The 8,142-nt window shown below is 38.4% G+C and overlaps 1 non-coding gene across 1 annotated transcript; it reads left to right on the forward strand.

The window, feature by feature from the left end:
* LOC130978565 (small nucleolar RNA R71) lies at window positions 1-108 on the forward strand. The gene has a single exon (XR_009086189.1). It is a non-coding gene; the product is annotated as a small nucleolar RNA R71 (small nucleolar RNA).
* The last annotated feature ends 8,034 nt before the right edge of the window (window positions 109-8,142 follow it).

Genomic DNA, 8,142 nt, shown 5'->3' on the forward strand with positions numbered 1-8,142 from the left:
AAGCATGTCAGAAGGACATTTTCTGATCAATTGTTTGTATCTTTCCCAAGCTTCATAGAGGGATTCTCCATCCTTCTGTCTAAAGGTTTGGACTTTCACTCTAAGCTTACTCAATTTTTGAGGTGGAAAGAACTTCGCCAAGAAGGCATTGACTAGCTTTTCCCAAGAGTCCAGGCTTTCTTTAGGTTGTGAGTCCAACCATGTCCTAGCTCTGTCTCTTACAGCAAAAGGGAATAGCATAAGTCTATAGACCTCAGGGTCTACCCCATTAGTCTTGACAGTGTAACAGATTTGCAAGAATTCAGCTAAGAACTGATGAGGATCTTCCAATGGAAGTCCTTGGAACTTGCAATTCTGTTGCATTAGAGAAACTAATTGAGGCTTAAGCTCAAAGTTGTTTGCTCCAATGGCAGGGATAGAGATGCTTCTCCCATAGAAGTCGGGAGTAGGTGCAGTAAAGTCACCCAGCACCTTCCTTGCATTGTTGGCATTGTTGTTGTTTTCGGCTACCATATCTTCTTCTCCTTTGAAGAATTCGGTTAGGTCCTCTACAGAGAGTTGTGCCTTAGCTTCTCTTAGCTTTCGCTTCAAGGTCCTCTCAGGTTCAGGGTCAGCTTCAACAAGAATGCCTTTGTCTTTGTTCCTGCTCATATGAAAGAGAAAAGAACAAGAGGATGTGGAATCCTCTATATCACAGTATAGAGATTCCTTGAGGTGTCAGAGGAAACGAAAAACAGAAGAAAGAGGTAGAAGAATTCGAACTTGATCAGATAGAGTTCGAATTGTGCATTAAGAAGGAGTGATACTCCATAAATAGAAGGATGTGAGAAGAGGGGAAGGAAATTTTCGAAAATTAAGTGAAAAAGTTTGAAAATATTTTGAAAAACTTTAATTGATTTTCGAAAATCAAGAGTGAAAGAAAAATATCAAGTAATTTTTGAAAAGATTTTGAGATTAGAAGTTAAAAAGATATAGTTGAAAACTATTTGAAAAAGATATCCTCTAAAAGATATGATTGAAAAGATATGATTTGAAAACAATTTTAAAAGATATGATTTGAAAACAATTTTTAAAAGATATGATTTTAAAAAAATTTAATGACTTGCCTAACAAGAAAAGATATGATTCAAACATTAAACCTTTCTTAACAGAAAAGGCAATATACTTGAGATGTTCAATCAAATCATTAATTGTTAGTAAGTATCTTTGAAAAAGGAAAGAAATTAATTTTGAAAACATTTGATTGAAAAGATTTGATTTGAAAAAGATTTGATTTTGAAAAACTTTGAAAACTTGAAAAAAAATTTGATTTGAAAACAAAATCTTCCCCCTTGTGCCATCCTGGCGTTAAACGCCCAGAATGGTATCCATTCTGGCGTTTAACGCCCAAAATGCTACCTTTTTGGGCGTTAAACGCCCAACCAGGTACCCTGGCTGGCGTTTAAACGCCAGTCTGTCCTTCTTCACTGGGCATTTTGAACGCCCAGCTTTTTCTGTGTAACCTCTGCTGCATGTTCTGAATCTTCAGTTTCCTGTACTATTGACTTGAAAATAGAACCAAGATCAAATAAACAAGGCATGCAAGACACCAAACTTAAGATTAGACACTAGACTCAAACAAGAAACATAAAATCTTTTTTTTTTAGTTTTTATGGTTTTGTAATTTTTTTGTGCTTTTTCGAAAATTATATGAAACTAGAAAATGAAGGTTTCAGAATTCTCAGTTTGGATTCCAGGAATCATTGCAATGCTAGTCTAAGACTCCGGTCCAGGAATTAGACATGGCTTCACAGCCAGCCAAGCTTTCAAAGAAAGCTTCGGTCCAAAATACTAGACATGGCCAATGGCCAGCCAAGCCTTAGCAGATCATTGCTCCAATGGCAAGATTGATGGAAATCAACAAGCTATTGTGATGATCAGTTGAAACCTCGGTCCAATAAGATTAGACATGGCTTCTCAGCCAGCCAGATTTCAGCAGTTCATCATGAAACTCTAGAATTCATTCTTAAGAACTCTGAAGAAAAATACCTAATCTAAGCAACAAGATGAACCGTCAGTTGTCCATACACAAGAACAATCCCCGGCAACGGCGCCAAAAACTTGGTGCACGAAATTGTGATCACTACAACTCAAATAATCCCTAGTAATGGCTCCAAAGACTTGGTGCTCAATACCATGGCATAAACACAACTTCGCACAACTAACCAGCAAGTGCACTGGGTCGTCCAAGTAATAAACCTTACGCGAGTAAGGGTCGATCCCACGGAGATTGTTGGTATGAAGCAAGCTATGGTCACCTTGTAAATCTTAGTCAGGCAGACTCAAATGGGTATAGATGATGAATAAAACATAAAGATAAAGATAGAGATACTTATGTATGTCATTGGTGAGAGCTTCAGATAAGCGTATGAAGATGCTTTCCCTTCCGTCTCTCTGCTTTCCTACTGTCTTCATCCAATCCTTCTTACTCCTTTCCATGGCAAGCTTATGCAAGGGTTTCACCGTTGTCAGTGGCTACCTCCCATCCTCTCAGTGAAAATGTTCCTATGCTCTGTCACAGCATATGGCTAATCAGCTGTCGGTTCTCGGTCAGGCTAGAATAGAATCCAGTGATTCTTTTGCGTCTGTCACTAACGCCCCGCCTGCTAGGAGTTTGAAGCACGTCACAGTCATTCAATCATTGAATCCTACTCAGAATACCACAGACAAGGTTAGACCTTCCGGATTCTCTTGAATGCCGCCATCAGTTCTCGCCTATACCACGAAGACTCTGATCTCACGGAATGGCTGGCTCGTTTGTCAGGCGAGCACTCGGTTGTCAGGCGATCAACCATGCATCGTGTATCAGGAATCCAAGAGATAAACACTAGAGCCTTGTTGCTTGTAGAACAGAGTGGTTGTCAGTCACTTTGTTCATAAGTGAGAATGATGATGAGTGTCACAGATCATCACATTCATCAGGTTGAAGAACAAGTGATATCTTGGACAAAGAACAAGCGGAATTGAATAGAAGAACAATAGTAATTGCATTAATACTCGAGGTACAGCAGAGCTCCACACCTTAATCTATGGTGTGTAGAAACTCCACCGTTGAAAATACATAAGAACAAGGTCTAGGCATGGCCGAATGGCCAGCCTCTCAAATGATCTAAGATAGCATGAAACTCAAAGATAGCTACCAAGATGTCTAATACAATAGTAAAAGGTCCTACTTATAGAAAAATTAGTAGCCTAGGGTGTACAAAGATGAGTAAATGTCATAGAAATCCACTTCCGGGCCCACTTGGTGTGTGCTTGGGCTGAGCAATGAAGCCTTTTCGTGTAGAGACTCTTCTTGGAGTTAAACGCCAGCTTTTATGCCAGTTTGGGCGTTTAACTCCCATTTTGGTGCCAGTTCCGGCGTTTAACGCTGGAATTCCTGAGGGTGACTTTGAACGCCGGTTTGGGCCATCAAATCTTGGGCAAAGTATGGACTATTATATATTGCTGGAAAGCCCAGGATGTCTTCTTTCCAACGCCGTTGAGAGCGCGCCATTTGGGCTTTTGTAGCTCCAGAAAATCCACTTCTAGTGCAGGGAGGTCAGAATCCAACAGCATCTGCAGTCCTTTTCAGTCTCTGAATCAGATTTTTGCTCGGATCCCTCAATTTCAGCCAGAAAATACCTGAAATCACAGAAAAACACACAAAATCATAGTAAAGTCCAGAAAAGTGAATTTTAACTAAAAACTAACAAAAATATAATAAAAACTAACTCAAAGATACTAAAAACAATGCCAAAAAGGGTACAAATTATCCGCTCATCACTAGACACCTTTGTATTAATCTGAGACTGGAAGTATCAAGCATCGTAGTCCCCGAGTTTGATAGTTGAGGCAATGAAAGAGGTGATTTAAGATTTTCACTACGAAAAGCCGACATAAAAGTTATGCAGACTGACGGAGTGAACCTAGAGAGTACACTGTGTATTCTTGGAAACTGCTTCGGCGACTGGTAAGAGAAGAGCAGTCGACCTAAAAGAGTTTATTTGGAGGACGATAGGCCATCTGAGGTGTTAGAACAATTTGAACCAGTTCAATTCAAAAAGGATATGAAGTTTCGAGTGACCCCAAGCAGGATTGATAACGTAAACGGAAGGAACTCTGAAGAAAAGAAGTTTTATTAGAGAGGTGACTTGGAAATCAAGTAAGAATAGAGAAGCGCACCGAAGGACTTGAATTAGACATGGGGACAAACTACCCTCACATGTTTTCAAGTAATTAGATTCGAATTTTGTGGGCAAAATTCCTATTGAGGTGGGTAGAATGTAAACCTGGTTAATTAATGGGTAATTAACCCATAAATTAAAGTATATTCTAGAAAGTGAGAAATGATGTTTTTATGGTTTAAGGTGATAGAAAAAATTAAAACGAGAATTTTAACACCAATTTTAAAGAAATCGGCCCAAAATTAGGCCAAACGGGCCAAACCGGGCCAACCGGACCCAAGTTGGCCCAAGGCCCAGCCAAGTCTCTCTTAATTAAGAGAGCTCAGCTCTCTCTTCCCTCTTAAAACCAAGGTTGCGAGAACCGGATCGGTCAATAAACCGGTGAGGTTACTGGTTCAATGGTTCGACCGGGGTTCAACCGGGGTTCAACCGGTTTAATTAAATATTAAATAAAATTATTAAAAAACCTAAAAATAATTTTAAATATATAAATTCAATAATTTTTAACTTAATAAAACTTAAAATTTCACATAATAAATTATCCATAACTTAATATTAGAGGTTCACAAGCAACTTTAAACATCAAAGTTTATATCTAAACAACTTCATAGATCATTAAGGAAGAGAAATATAGTGATACTAAGAAACCCAAAAGAATCTAAATTGGCATGGCTTGTGTACATATCATCTAGCAACACTTAAATTGTGGCTGTAAAGTATAAATATATTGAATGATACTATTCAAAACAAAGGTATATTAGTACAGACAAGCATAGTTTGTTGATACATAACAACCAGTTTACCATATGTAAGACTTTGAAATTCACTCACTCAGAAGCAAGCATTTAAGGACTAGCCAAGCCAAATACTTCTACTTATCATGAACTGAATCGACCTGTTATCCCAGCTCAACAATGAATTATCGACAAATAGTAAAATACTATGTTGCTAGATCAAACCCAGGTTGTAATCTTTCCTTAAACCTATATGACTCTAGAGATGATAATACATAAAACATGAAAGACAAGCAAAACAGCTTCAAGTTCATTCCCAATGTTCCCAAAACAAAAACTTTATATCAAGCCAGAAATTCATAACAAAATACTTCCACAGAATACCCTTTCAGAATGGAACAAGTGCTGCAAGTTGCAAAATGGTGCACGAAATTGCAGTCACACTTTTGCAATTCCGCACAACTAACCAGCAAGTGCACTGGGTCGTCAAAGTAATACCTTACGTGAGTAAGGGTCGATCCCACGGAGATTGTCGGCTTGAAGCAAGCTATGGTTATCTTGTAACTCTTAGTCAGGATATCAATAATTATCAGATTTAATTGTGAAAAGTAAAAGAGCATGAAATAAGTACTTATTTTGCAGTAATGGAGAACAGGTTGAGGTTTTGGAGATGCTCTATCTTCTGAATCTCTACTTTCCTACTGTCTTCTTCTTCATGCACGCAAGGCTCCTTCCATGGCAAGCTGTATGTAGGGTTTCACTGTTGTCAATGGCTACCTCCCATCCTCTCAGTAAAAATGTTCAACGCGCTCTGTCACAGCACGGCTAATCATCTGTCGGTTCTCAATCAGGTTGGAATAGAATCCAGTGATTCTTTTGCGTCTGTCACTAACGCCCAGCCTTCAGGAGTTTGAAGCTCGTTACAGTCATTCAATCCTTGAATCCTACTCAGAATACCACAGACAAGGTTTAGACCTTCCGGACTCTCTTGAATGCCGCCATCAATTCTAGCTTATACCACGAAGATTCCGATTAAAGAATCCAAGAGATATCTACTCAATCTAAGGTAGAACGGAGGTGGTTGTCAGGCACACGTTCATAGGTGAAAATGATGATGAGTTTCACGGATCATCACATTCATCAAGTTTAGGAACAAGTGATATCTTAGAATAGAAGCAAGCGTGATTGAATGAAAAACAGTAGTAATTGCATTAATCCATCAAGACACAGCAGAGCTCCTTACCCCCAACCATGGGGTTTAGAGACTCATGCCGTAGAAGGTACAGTAAGAAATGTGTAATGTGTCATGAGGTAAAGATACAATGTCAAAAGATCCTATTAATAGTGAACTAGTAACCTAGGGTATACAGAAATGAGTAAATGACGTAAAAATCCACTTCCGGGGTCCACTTGTTGTGTGCTTGGGCTGAGCATTGAAGCTTTCATGTGTAGAGACTTTTTCTGGAGTTAAACGCCAGCTTTTATGCCAGTTTGGGCGTTTAACTCCAATTTTTGTGCCAGTTCTGGCGTTAAACGCTCGGAATTCTGAAGCTGATTTGCAACGCCAGTTTGGGCCATCAAATATCGGGCAAAGTATGGACTATTATACATTTCTGGAAAGCCCAGGATGTCTACTTTCCAACGGAATTAAGAGCGCACCAATTGGGCTTCTGTAACTCCAGAAAATCCACTTCGAGTGCAGGGAGGTCAGAATCCAACAGCATCTGCAGTCCTTTTCAGCCTCTAAATCAGATTTTTGCTCAGGTCCCTCAATTTCAGCCAGAAAATACCTGAAATCATAGAAAAACACACAAACTCATAGTAAAGCCCAGAAAAGTGAATTTTAACTAAAAACTAATAAGAAATGTAATAAAAACTAACTAAAATATACTCAACATACTAAAAACAATGCCAAAAAGCGTATAAATTATCCGCTCATCACAACACCAAACTTAAATTGTTGCTTGTCCCCAAGCAACTAAAAATCAAAATAGAATAAAAAGGAGAAAATATACTATAGACTCCAAAATATCAAAGAAACTTAGCTCCAATTAGATGAGCGGGACTAGTAGCTTTTTGCTTCTGAACAGTTTTGGCATCTCACTTTATCCTTTGAAGATTAGAATGATTGGCATCTATAGGAACTCAGAACTCAGATAGTGTTATTGATTCTCCTAGTTAAGTATGATGATTCTTGAACATAGCTACTTTATGAGTCTTGGCTATGGCCCAAAGCACTCTGTCTTCCAGTATTACCACCGGATACATTCATGCCACAGACACATGACTGGGTGAACCTTTTCAGATTGTGACTCAGCTTTGCTAGAGTCCCCAATCAGAGGTGTCCAGGGTTCTTAAGCACACTCTTTTTGCCTTGGATCACTTAAAAATAATAATAAATATTTTTTTATTGCTTTTTCTTGCTTCAAGAATCAATTTGATGATTTTTCAGATCCTCAACAACATTTTTCCTTTTCCATCATTCTTTCAAGAGCCAACAAGTTTAACATTCTTTAATCAAAAAATTCAAAAGACATATGCACTGTTCAAGTATTCATTCAGAAAACAAAAATTATTGTCACCACATCAAACTAATTCAACTAGTTTCAGAGATGAATTCGAAATCCTGTATTTCTTGTTCTTTTGTGATTAGAGCATTTTTCATTTAAGAAAGGTGATGGATTCATAGGACATTTATAGCTTTAAGACATGAACCTTAAATTTTATTAATCATGAATTAAGAACAAGACTTAGAAATAGATATAAGATAAGACTAATAGTAATAGAAAACAAAATTTAAATTACTCTAAAATAGACTCTTAATGATAGGGATTATCACAGAGTTAAAACTCAACAACCTTGATCTTGAGAAGTGGATGCTCCCTCAACTTGTGGGGTATTTGACCCTTCAAGGGAGAGCTTTTGGCGCTTCAGCTCCTGTAGCTCACGCCCCTGCTTCTCTTGTTCCTTCAGCAATTTACAGAGCATGCAGTTTTGATTCTGCTGTTCTTCCTTAATTTGTTTCATAGCTTCTTGCAGCTTGGCAACAGATGCTTCTAGACGAGTCCAGTAGTCAATTTTAGGAAGTTCAGGGAGGAACTCCTGCGCCCTCCTTTTGATAGAGTTATCTTGCATTTGTCCTTCCATTGACCTTTTGGTGATTGGGTGCTCAATTGGGATGAATTCATCTACTCCCATCCTCA

The sequence above is a fragment of the Arachis stenosperma genome, chromosome 4 (assembly GCF_014773155.1).
Source record: "Arachis stenosperma cultivar V10309 chromosome 4, arast.V10309.gnm1.PFL2, whole genome shotgun sequence".
NCBI classification, from domain to species: Eukaryota; Viridiplantae; Streptophyta; class Magnoliopsida; order Fabales; family Fabaceae; genus Arachis; species Arachis stenosperma.